At 40.5% G+C, this 13,173-nt stretch overlaps 1 long non-coding RNA gene across 2 annotated transcripts in view; it reads right to left on the bottom strand.

Annotated features, from left to right (window-relative positions):
• LOC140713824 (uncharacterized) overlaps nucleotides 1–13,173 on the bottom strand; it is a 57,974-nt gene that overhangs the window by 12,888 nt on the left and 31,913 nt on the right. For both annotated transcript variants that reach the window (XR_012095740.1, XR_012095739.1), the window contains exon 2: nucleotides 50–213. This is a non-coding gene — a long non-coding RNA (uncharacterized lncRNA). The remainder of the gene's footprint in view (nucleotides 1–49; nucleotides 214–13,173) is intronic.

Genomic DNA, 13,173 nt, shown 5'->3' with positions numbered 1-13,173 from the left:
GTTTCTCTCGCATTACAATTCTGCATTAATGTCAACTATGCATACTTACAATTTCTGGGTCCTTGCTGTGGCTGGAATGAGGCAAGATGTCAAAAATCAATGGGGAAAAGAATGAAGCTGACTAATTCACATACTTGGCTAGCATTCTGTTACTTCTCCAATCACGTCAGGGGCACAATGCCAATTCACACCTGGAAGGGTTCCATTGAACTTCTGGAGAATGGAAAACATGTCATAAATAATTATCACCTGACTGAGGGAATGAAAAAGCAATTTACAGCTGCAAAGCACCAGAGGAGAGGAAAGCAATATAAGTACTGTTTCTTTACAGAGATACAATTCAGAGGTAGCTTGGGGGGTCAGAGTTGTTAATTCAAGTTATTTTGCAGACACCCAAGTACAGCAAGCTTGGACAAACAGTATTAGGACATTTACACTGGTCATGGTGGCTCTTGCTGAATACAATTTTAAAACATTATCTTTTTACTCTTGTGGATAGCAAAGTTACAATGGACAAAGTCCTTGTACCTAAACTGATATTTATCTTCTAATTAACATTTTAATTGGAGACAATTAATATTAGCATTTTTCTCCGAAACGCATTGAGAAATTAATTGAATTTCCCCGAGTGGAAATGCAATTATGACCAACTGCTGGTCAATTATCACCATATGAAAATACTGCTCAGTACTTCCAATTGTAAATCATTCATCAGTAATGCAATTTCCGAGTCAGGCATAGATATTTGTGTTTTAAAAAATAAAACATTACTAAAGTGAAAAATTAACCATATACTGCTGAAGTTATGAGCTATTTAATTTATTTGAAATAATACCAGAAAACAATAGGCATTTGGTCCAAATTGAAAGCATGAAAAATTTGCTAAAAGTTCAAGAGTTTCAATTCAGCAAAAGAACAGCAAGCAAGAAGTAAAAACAAGGAATTAGAAAAGACTAGAACAAAAGAGAAAGGAGGGAAGTAAAGAGAAAGACGACGAAGTATTAGAGACCAGGAGCTCCCTCTTTATACTGCGAGTTAGATAAGGGAGTTTTTCTGTGATCACAGCAGTCATGAAACAATGAGGACTGTCTTGATTTATGCTGCCATGTCAGACTTACAGACAAAAACTACATCAGTACAGAACCAGCTGAACTACACATTACTGAAAATTCACTGCACAGTTACAAACAAACAAGTGATTAATTTATTGCTTGCTTTTATGTTTGAATAAACTAGAATAAAGACAATGATTTGAATAGCAACCTAGACCCTAATTCAGCAATTGGTAAGACAATAAATGCACGAAAATCTGGAATAGAATAGAAATAACTGTAAAAGAAAATGCTTAACTGACTGAATTTAAGGTAAAAGATTTAAAAGATTGAGAAAATAGATTCTTAATTTTAAACATTTACTGTATATAAACTACACTGATTCTGTGTTAATCTAGAAGTGGCATGATTGTATTAGGAGCAATACCAAGGAATATTAATTTTTACATAGTTATGATGTCAATACATCAGTAAAAACAAGTAAGTCTCTTTTATGGTGGATGACAAATACACCTTAGATCATGAGACTCTGAATTTATTCAGTTGTGTTTTCATAATCATTGACATATAATTAATGCAGCATTGTGGTTCTCACCATATTAGTATTTTTATTTTTTTATTTAGAGATACTGCATGGTAACAGGCCCAACCAGTCTGCGCCACCCAATATGAACCATGCGATCAATTAACCAACCCATTCATTTTTGGAATGTGGGAGGAAACCGGGGGAACCCGAAGAAACCCATATGGTTACAGGGAGTACATGCAAACTCCTTACAGATAGTGAGAGAATTGAACCTGGGTCACCGGCGCTGTAATAGCGTTATGCTAACCACTATACTCCTGTGCCATGCCACGTTGAAATGGATCTCTTCTAGTTTCACTGCTGCACAAGATTAACTGGACCATAATTTTTACCTTTGCACCTTCAGAGCCTGGCTTTATATAACAAAACACAAGGAAATAAATATTTTGCATTAAAAAAAATTCCGTACAATTTAACGAGGAGTGGACGAGTTGCTTGGTAATCTTCTGGTAAGTTACTCACCCTTCTGAAACCACAAACATTTCCCCCACCCATAAAAAAACAAGTCAATAAATACAGTATTTGCTCACGCAGTCTGCATAAATGCCACTCTAACAACATTAAAGAAACCACAGCTTTAAAATTTTGCAGATGTCAAAACTTGGCGGTACTGTGAACTGCAAAGGAGATCAGTGGTAAATTACTGCAGAGCATAAATACACTGCAAGAACTGGGCAGTTGAAGGTAAATGCTGAGGGAATGAGAGGTGATGCATTTTAGTGGGAGTAATGAAGGAAAGGTCATGTGGAACAAGGATACTGTTCCAAAAATGGTGCAGGAGCAGTTAATGTAGCGGCAAAACCAAAATCAAAACAATTGCCACTATTGGTGACCATACAAACTTGTTACACTTGTGTGACCAGCCCAACACCTCCACCCCAGCTCCTGTAACGATTGCTCCAAATGCCAACATGTATTTCAATCCTTTATTTGCAAACATACAGTCTTGAAACAATGAAACTTAAGCATACCCAAGTGTAATTAAGCATTATTGAGCAGTCAGCAAAATATATGATCTTTGTTAGATCCCAGATTCCAAACTGCCCAGAACAAAGTATGAAGACATAACTTATTCCATTTGCTTTTACCACATCCCCACTAGTGCGACTAGTTGCTATAATAAACACACAACACAGAATACAATGTAGATACAGAATAGAACCATGGCTCCTAAAGTTAATAAGGTGTGCACAGTTTTGGACTTCAAGTATAGAAACAAGCTTCTTATACTGAACCTTTGCAAAACACCGGTCTGGCCTCAGACACAGTACTGTGTTCAAATCTGATCATCTCATTATAGCAAGGATATGAAGGGGATTAGAGAATGATAATGAAAAGATTTAAGAGAATAATTCCCAGGAGGATGGATTACTGTTTCATCTATAATTAGTGAGGCTAGGGCCACAATTTTCTTTTTCAAGACAGGGAAGATATGACTGACGTGAAAGCTGATGGAAATAAAATAAAAATGGTTATAATCTGTACAACTCTGTAAGAGTTCCTACAGTATATTCCCACGCAAATTGTACAGACCATCACCATTTTATGGTGGAAATTTATGTAATATTTATTGAGATACAGTGTGGAAATAAACCTTTCCGACCCTTCGAGCCATGCCATCAGCAATCCCCCAATTTCATCCTAGCCTAAATCATGAAAATTTACAATGACCAGCTAATCTACCAATTGGTACATCTTTGGATTGTGGGAGGAAATCCTAGCACCTGGAGGAAATGCATACGGTTACAGGTAGAATGTACAAACTCTTTACAGGCTGCAGTGGGAATTGAACCCAGGTCACCTGTATTATAAAGTGACGTGCTAACCACTATGCTACCTTGCTGCCCTAAATTTGTTGTTATTGATGGAGGATGTCAACTAGAGGTCACAGGTATTACAATCAAGAGAATTAACTGTAAAATTAAGGGAACTTTCTTCTGCAGCATGCGGGTGGGATCAGGAATGGTCAGTAGATAGATATGGTAAATGCATCTTCAATGTGGCCTTCCAAAGCAAGCTGAATGAATATATTGTGGAGAAAAACCATTAGAAAGCCACAGGAAAGAGGCCATTAGAAGTTGGACCTAATGAGCTGCTCTGGTAGAGAGCAAGCACAGACTGATTGGATTCCTGTAAATATTCTGATTCCATGACTTAGTTGGCAGCATTTCACTATAAGATACTGTATAGGAGCAGAATTAAGCCATTCGGCCCATCAAGTCTACTCCGCCATTTCATCGTGGCTGCTCCATTTCTCTTCTCAGCCTCAATCTCCTGCCTTCTCCCTGTATCCCTTCATGCCCTGACCAATCAAGAATCTATCAATCTCTGCCTTAAATATACATAAAGACTTGGCCTCCACAACTGCCTGTGGCAAAGAATGCCACAGATTCACCACCCTCTGGCTAAAGAAATTCCCCCTCATCTCTGTTCTAAAAGGACGCCCTTCTATTCTGAGGCTGTGTCCTCTAGTCTTAGACTCTCCCATCATAGCAAACATCCTCTCCACATCCACTTTATCAAGGCTTTTCACCATCCGATAGGTTTCACTCCTCAGACTTCTAGTGAATACAGGTCATCAAATGCTCTTCATATGATAAGCCTTTCAAACATGGAATCATTTTTGTGAGCCTCCTTTGAACACTCTCCAGTATCAGCACATCCTTTCTAAGAAAAGGAGCCCAAACTGAGGCCTCACTAGTGCTCTATAAAGTCTCAACATTACATCCTTGCTTTTACATTCTACTCCTCTTGAAATATCGCATTTGCCTTACTCACCACAGATTCAACCTGCAAATGAACCTTTAGGGAATCCTGCACAAGGACTCCTCAAATTTCAGGGTGAATTCGATATTATCTTCCCCTGAGAATTCCTTTACCTTTAGCTCTAATCAATTCTGGTTCATTGCACAACACCAAATTTAGATTAGCTGAACTCCTAGTGGGCTCAACCATGAGCTGTTCTAAAAAGCTATCTTGTAGGCATTCTAGAAATTTCCTCTCCTGGAATCCAGCATCAACCTGCTTTTCCCAATCTACCTGCATATTGAAATCCCCCATGACTATTGTAATACAGTACTGCCCATTTTCTATCTCCTATTGTAATTTGTAGACTTCATCTTTACTTCTGTTTGGGGGTCTGTATCCAACTCCCGTTAAGGTATTTTTTATCTTTGCAGTTCCTTAGCTCTATCCATAATGATTCAACACCTTCTGGCCCTCTGCCACTTCTTTCTAACGATTTTATTTCAGTTTTGCCAACAGAGTAATGCTAACCTGTCTGCCTTCCCGCCTGTCCTTTTGATACAATGTGTATCCTTGGACATTAAGCTCCCAAATGTTCATTCCACTGCCAGACACCATGGTTACAGCAAGTTATACCTACAAATCATTCTATAGTTATTTACCAAAGGCGGTCTACCAGTACTGTGCAAGTATAGCCTTGACCATTACATACTGTGCCTATAAAAAATATTCAACCCCTTTGAAAGTTTTCGTGTTTTATTGTTTTACAACACTGAATCACAGTGAATTTAATTTGTCTTTTTTGACACTGATCAACATAAAAAAACTCTTGTGGTGTCACAGTGAAAACAGATCTCTACCAAGTGATCTAATTTAATTACAAATATAAAACGTAAAATAGTTGATTGGATAAGTATTCACCCCTTCAAGTCAGTATTTAGTAGATGCATCTTTGGCAGCAATTACAGCCTTGAATCTATGTGGGTAGGTCTCTATCAGATTTGCACATCTGGACATTGCGATTTTTCCCCATCCTTCTTTACAATACTTAAGCTCTGTCAAGTTGCATGGGGATCACGAGTGAACAGCCCTTTTCAAGTCCAGCCACAAATTTTCAATTGGATTGAGGTCTGGACTCTGACTTGGCCACTCTGGGACATTAACTTCATTGTTTTTAAGCCATTCCTGTGTTGCTTTGGTTTTATGCTTGGGATCATTGTCTTGCAGGAAAACAAATCTTTTCCTAAGTCACAGTCCTATTGCAGATTGCATTGGGGTTTCCTGCAGGATTTCCCTGTATTTTGCTGCATTCATTTTACCCTCTACCTTCACAAGCCTTCCAGGGCCTGCTGCAGTGAAGCATCCCCACAGCATGATGCAGCCTCCACCATGCTTCACGGTAAGGATGGTGTGTTTTTGATAAGGTACAGTGTTTGGCTTAACGCCAAACATAGTATTTAGACCGACAGCCAGGCCAAAAAGCTCAATTTTGGTTTCATCAGACCATAGAACTTTCATCCAGCTGATTTCAGACTCTCCCACATGCCTTCTGGGAAATTCTAGTTAAGATTTCATGTGAGTTTCCTCTTAACAGTGGCTTTCTCTTTGCCACTCTCCCATAAAGCTTTGACTGGTGAAGCACCCAGCAACAATTGTTTTATGTGCAGTCTCTCCCATTTCAGCCACTGAAGCTTGTAACTCCTCCAGAGTTGCCATAGGTCTCTTAGTGGCCCCCCTCACTAGTCCCCTTCTTGCATGGTCATTCAGTTTTTGAGGACAGCCTGCTCTAGGCAGATTTACAGCTATGCCATATTCTTGATGATTAAATTATCTTGGAAATTCTCTTGTATCCATCTCCTAACTTGTGCTTTTCAACAACCTTTTCACAGAGTTGCATGGAGTGTTCGTTTGTCTTCCTGGTGTAATTTTAGCCAGGATACTGACTCACCAGCAGTTGGACGTTCCAGATACAGTTAGATTCTTACTACAATCAATTGAAACACCTTAGCTGCACACAGGTCTCCAAAAACAGATCTCTGTTAACTAATTATGTAACTTCTAAAACCAATTGGTTGCATTATGTTTTATATTTATAATTTAGATCCCTTTGTAGAGATCTGTTGTCACTTTGACACAAGTCTTTTTCCGTGTCAAAAAAGCCAAATTAAATCCACTGCGATTCAATGTTGTAAAACAATAAAACATGAACAATTCCGGGGGGAGTGGGGAGGAATACTTTTTATAGGCATTGTACATGTTTAGCTTATGCAGCTTTGCATATAGCAAAGAGACAATTACAAATGAAAGTAGATGAACGCAATACAAAATGAATTCTAAGTAAGTACATATATATACATCGTTATACACTATGCTAAGACTCATTATTTTACAAGCATTCATACTGGAACAAAGAAATACAATGGAATCAGTGGAAAGACTACACACGAAGACTGACAAGCAAAGAATATGAAAAACATGATAAACTGCAAATACAAAAAAAGACACTAAATAAGTCAGAGTCATAGAAAAATAGCACAGAAACAGGCCTTATGTAGTCTGCGCCAAATCGTTTAGTCTGCCTATTCCGTTTGAGCTGCAACCACTCTATAGCCCTCCATACCCTGAACATCCATGTACCTACCCAAACTTTGCTTAAACATTGAAATCGAGCTCGCATGCACCACTTGTGCCGGCAGCTCGTTCCACACTCGCACTACCCTCTGAGTGAGGATGATTCCCCCATGTTCCCTTTGAACCCTGAACCTTTCACCCTTGATTGCTGGTTGTAGTCCCACTCAACTTCAGTGGAAAAAGCCTGTTGTCATTTATCCTGTCTATACCCCTCATAATTTTGTATCTCTATCAAATCTCCTCTCAATCTTCCACGCTCCAAGGTATAAACTCCTAAACTTTCCTTATAACTCAGGTCCTCCAGACCAGGCAACATCCTAGTAAATTTTCTCGTTAACTTCATCAACTTTGCCTCTAACTTCTACCCTGCCCTCAAACTTACCTGGTCCATTTCCGGCACCTTCCTCATCTCTCTCAAATTCTCTGTCTCTGGAGACAGCTCATCCATCTACTGATGTCTATTATAAACCCACTGACTCTCACACTATACCTCTTCCCATCCTGTTACTTGTAAAAATGCCATCCCATTCTCTCAATTCCTCCATCTCTGCTGCATCTGTTCTTAGGATGAGGCTTTTCATTCCAGAACAAAGGAGATGTCTTCCTTCTTCAAAGAAAGGGGCTTTCTTCCCTCCACCATCAATGCTGCCCTCAACCGCATCTCTTCCATTTCACGCAGTCTGCTCTCACCCCATCTTCCCACCACTCTACCAGGGATAGTGTTCCTCTTATCCTCACCTACCACACCACCAGCCTCACTGCCCCTCACATAATTCTCCGTAACTTCCACTATCTCTAGTAGGATCCCACTGACAAGCACACCTTTCCCTCTCCCTCCACTACTTTCTGCTTTCCACTGTGATCGCTCCCTATGTGATTCCCTTGTCCAGTTGTTCCTGTCTGTGATCTCCCTTTTGGCAATTATCCTTGCAAGTGGAACAAGTGCTACATCAGCCCCTACATCTCCCTCATTACCATCCAGGTCCCAAAGAGTCATTCCAGGTGAGCTGGCACTTCACCTGTGAGTCTATTGGGGTCATATACTCTTTCCAGTGCTCCTGGTGTGACCTCCTGTATATCGGTGAGACCTGACATAGATTGGGAGACCACTTCGCTGAGCATCTATGCTCCATCCACCAGAAAAAGCAGGGTCTCCTAGTGGCCACCCATTTTAATTCCACTTCCCATTCTGATATGTCAATCCATGGCCTTCTCTATTACCGTGATGGGGCCACACTCAGGTTGGCACAAAAACACCTTGTCAGGATAGCCTTTAATCTGATGGCATGAACAACAATTTCTTGAACTTCTCGTAATGGCCCTCTCTGTCACCATTCTCCATCCCCTTTCCCCCCCTCTAACCTTATCTCCTAGCCTGCCCATTGCCCCTCTCTAGTGCTCTTTCCCCCTTTTCTTTCTTCCATGGCTTTCTGTCCTCTTCTAACAGACTCCCTGTTCTCCAACCCTGTATCTCTTTCACCAATCAACTTCCCAGTTCTTTACTTCATCCCTCCCCCTCCACCTTTTAAATCTACTCCTCATCTTTTTTCTCCAGTCCTGCTGAAGATTCTTGGCCCAAAATGTTGACTCTACTTTTTTCCCATTGATGCTGCCTGGCCTGCTGAGTTCCTGCAGCATTTTGTGTGTGTTGTGATACTGAGAAGATGAGCTGTAGAGTCCTTGAAAGTGCATCTATAGGTTGCGTTTGGTGATCATGTGTTGTGACAAGTGAAGTTCAGTGTTGAGGTGAGTGGAGTTATCTACACTGGTTCGGCAGCCTGATGGATGAAGGTTAATTGTGCCTAAGCATGCTGGTGTGGGACCTATGGCCCCTATATCGCCTTCCTGATGGCAGTAGTGAGAAGGGAGCATGGTCCAGATGGTGTAGCTCTTTGATGGTGGATCAGTTATGTTAATACAGTTATAATATAGGAGACAAATGCCATAAATTGATAAAGCAAAGAAGCCATCAAGTGTTAATGACTTAGAACAAATGGAACTCTGCGTAATTCATGGCAAGGAAAATATCCTGTCATTTGAGCAATGAAGCAAAGAAACCTTTACAAAATTTCAGTTGCTATTGCTTTGATCTATTTATCAACCTTCAGGCAACAGGTGAGGAGATACACCACTGGCCTGGAGTCTGAAATACTTGCCCTTCCAACTCATTGAAATCCAATTCACTTCATTCAGTGGCCACTTTATTGGGTACCTCCTCTACCTAATAAAGTGGCCACTGCATGCATGTTCGTAGCCTTCTGCTGCTAGAACCCATTCAGCTCAGGGTTCAATATGTTGGGCACTTGGAGATGCTCCTGCACACCACTGTGTAACACCTGGTTATTTGAGTTATTTTGCCTTCCTGTCAGTTTGAACCAGTCTGGCCATTCTCCTCTGACTTTTCTCATTAACAAGTTTTTTTTTTCATCTCAGAACTGCCACTCACTGGATGTTTTTGTTTTTTTTGCACCATTCTCTGTAAACTCTGGACTCTGTCTTGTGTGAAAATCCCAGGAGATCAGCAGTTTCTGAAATACTCAAACCACCTTGTCTGGCACCAACAATCATCCCACAGTCAAAGTCACTTAGATCATATTTCTTCCCCATTCTGCTGTTTGGTCTGAACGACAACCAATCCTCTTGACCATGTCTGCATGCTTTTGTGCACTGAGCTGCTACGATATGATTGACTGATCAGATATTTGCATTAATGAGCAGGTATACCCAATAAACTGCAGTGGTAAAGTTGAATTCAAAAATTTCACCATTGCAAATTCTCATTTGTTCTATGATGCTGTTTATTATATTGAGTTTGATCAGTTCAGTATTAAAAACTATATTTGGAATTATATAGATTGATTTAAAAGAGATATAATATTTCAACATTATTAAATCAATTAAGATTCTGTACATCCACTGAACTATTAAAAAAATTCACTCAAGAAAATGGAACTTGTTGATCATTGCCCATTATTTCAATGGGCTTGCCATCAGGTACACAACTACAGCTGATGAACTGATGAACTTGATAGGCTGTCAGGAAGTTTCCAATACAACACAGAACAGGAGCAGGCCTTCAGCCCACACTGACTGGACTAAACTATGCCAAATTCAATTAAACTCTTCCACCTGCCTTTGATTCCTAACCCTACATATTCCTGTATCTATCCAAAGGCCTCTCTCTGTATAGTATACTACTGTATCTGCTTCCACCATCTCTTCTCCAGCTCATTTCATGCACCTACCACCACGTAAAAATCTCTGCACAGCACTCCTTTACACTTTCCTCTCTCTCGTTAATTACATATCTTCTAGTGTTTGACATTTCTACTCTAGGAAAAAGATAGTAAAAACTCTGTTTCTCATTTTTTTTTAAAAAAAAATTAACTTCCACCAGGTCTACCTCACATTCTGATACTCCAGAGAAAACCATCCAAATTTGTCTGAGTTCTCCTTATAAGCTCATACCCTCTTATCCAGGTAGCATCCTGGTGAAACTCTCCTGTACACCTTCCAAGGTCTCCACATCCCGTAGTGGAGGAGCCAGAAGTGCAAGCAATACTCCAAGTAAGCATAAACAATATTTTGTAGACATGGAAGACGACTTCCTTACTCTGTTACAGAACAGCTCAATCAATGAAGGCATGCAGCATGCCTTCATTATCACCATATCAGGGAGCTATGGACTTGGACTTCAAGATCCCTCTGCACATCAATGCTGATAAGGGTCCTGCCATTAACTGCATACTCTCCCCTTCAAAAGCAGTTATTATAATGCTTTACAGTAATATTTGGGTTCAATTTCCACCGCTGTGGGAATTCCAAAAGACATACAGGTTAGAGTTACAAGCGGTGGGCATGCTATGTTGGTGCTGGAAGCATGGTAATATTTGTGGTCTGCTCCCAGCATATATGTGGATGACGTTGATCGTTGATGCATTTCACTGTATGTTTCAAAGTTCAAGTTCCAAGCACATTTATGATCAAAGTATATATACTATACACAACCTTGAGATTCATTTCCCTACAGGCAGACACAAAACCAAGAAACCCAACAGAACCCATCAAAACAAAAGAGACCATCAAGCACCGAACGTGCGGAAGGAAAATGGTGCAAACAACAAAATCACAGTTATAAACAGAAGCTCATGAAAGTCAGCCCACGGCCGTGAAGCCAGTTATCAGTGCAGCCGATCCAGTAGTCCATCAGTTGCAGGCCACAGCTTCAGTTCAGTACAGAGTCAAGTAAACCTTGCAGAGCAGCAAGCTGAACTGACTTGTCCCTCACCTCCAGCCTGCTACCCTGACCTTTTCAAACTGGCCCGGCACTTAAATTGTCCAAACCTCAGCTCATTCCTTGCTTTTGGACCCACTTCACTACAGGCCCTGGGTCCTGATGCCTCGATTAGGCCGGTACCTGACCTTTCCAAATCGGCCCAGTACTTAAATCAATCAAACCTACCGGTATATATTTCAATGTAGATGTTACAAATAAAGCTAATTTTCAATCAAAGTGCAGCTTCTCACACGTGCCCAGATTAATCTTCATTTGCCATTTCCCTGCTGATTAATGTCTGTAGTTGATCTATATCCTGATGTATATCATTTGACACATCTCCACCAATCTGCAAAATTACTGATAAACCCCTTGACATTTTCATCCCAATTATAATCCGGTATATTTGGCTGTACGTTCATAACCTCTCAGGAGAAGTGGGTTGACAATTACTCGTTAGTTGCTTCTAGATACAACTCCATAACAGCTCATAGTGTAACTAGATCCCACAGGCCTATCTCCCACATATAATGCAATTTCCAACCTTCTGTCCAACACTCCCTCTGCACGCTTCTCACCCAAACTTCTGACATAACAAATTGTTGAAGTTTTCAATTTTTCTAAGTTTGAAGAGCTGGAGCTAGGCAAGGCAGATAATTGTAAGAAACACATCATTTTGACCTTATTTTTTTTTAAAATCCTTAACATCAAATAGTCGTAATATTGATAAGATTTCAATTTACTCAAAATAATTGTTGTGGATGAGCCCAGATTCTTGGCTTTCATGACTTTACTTTTTACATAGATCATTTGGTACATGGAGGAAATCTGGGGGTGGGGAGGAGGTGAAAATGTGGTTAGACCACTCCGTGTTGCGTTCTGGTTACCTCATTAAGGAAGGATGTGGAAGCTTTAGGAAGGGTTCAGAAGAGACTCAGAACAATAAAAAATAAGTTACATCGAACTGTCTAACAGGGGGGGGGGGGAACATCACTTCCCTGGCTATAGTTTTGATTCATTATAGAGCCTAATGGCTGAGGTAAGAATGGCCTCATATCTTATGAGGACAGGTGAGGCAAGCTAGGGCTTTTCGCATTATATGGGAGGTGACTTGATACAGGTGTACAAGGTGTTAAGAGGCATGGATAGAATAGACAGCCAGAAACTTTTCCTCAGGATGAAAATGGCCAATCAAGGTGGGGCAGAACTTTAAGGTGTTTGGAGGAAAGTGTAGGACAGATGTCAGAGAGAAGTTTTTTTATATAAATAGAGAGTGGAGGTGAGTGGATCATCTTCCACCCATCTGAGATCCTTACCAGGAGCATTGCATATGCAGGGCTCTTAATATTTTCCATGATTCCTCCCATCCATCCAACAATCTCTTTGATTCCCATACTATCAGGCAGGAGGTACCATAGCATTAGGGCAAGGACAGAGACTTCTTCCCCCATACCATGGGACTACTGAACTCCCTGCCACCACTCAGGTCTCTTCACGTATGAAGTTCCAGTAGCATTATACTGTTAATTGCTTAAACTTGTGATGAAAATGCACCTCATTATTTGATAAAGTAATATTACCATAAATAAGTATTGTGTGTGAGAGTTATACGCACTTTGGTCTGGTAGAATGTTGTTCAGTTATGTATGTGTTTTTTTTGTCCTCTCCGCTTCTTGTGGTGCATCGGCCAGCAACCTTGCTGTTTCTTTAGCATTTGTCTTTTTTTAATGAAAATGAGGCCAGGTTGCTAGCTCAGCGCTCAACCCAGACGTGTGCAAAGTGCCGGGCGGATTCGAATGCGGGGCCGCTCACCTCAAAGTTCGGTGCGAAAGCCACAAAATCACTGGCCTGCCAATGTATACAGCTGAAACGAGAAAGAACTT

This window comes from Hemitrygon akajei, chromosome 20 (genome assembly GCF_048418815.1).
Source record: "Hemitrygon akajei chromosome 20, sHemAka1.3, whole genome shotgun sequence".
NCBI classification, from domain to species: domain Eukaryota; kingdom Metazoa; phylum Chordata; class Chondrichthyes; order Myliobatiformes; family Dasyatidae; genus Hemitrygon; species Hemitrygon akajei.
The sequence above is the reverse complement of the archived record's forward strand: the minus strand, read 5'-3'. Positions and strand labels throughout refer to the sequence as shown.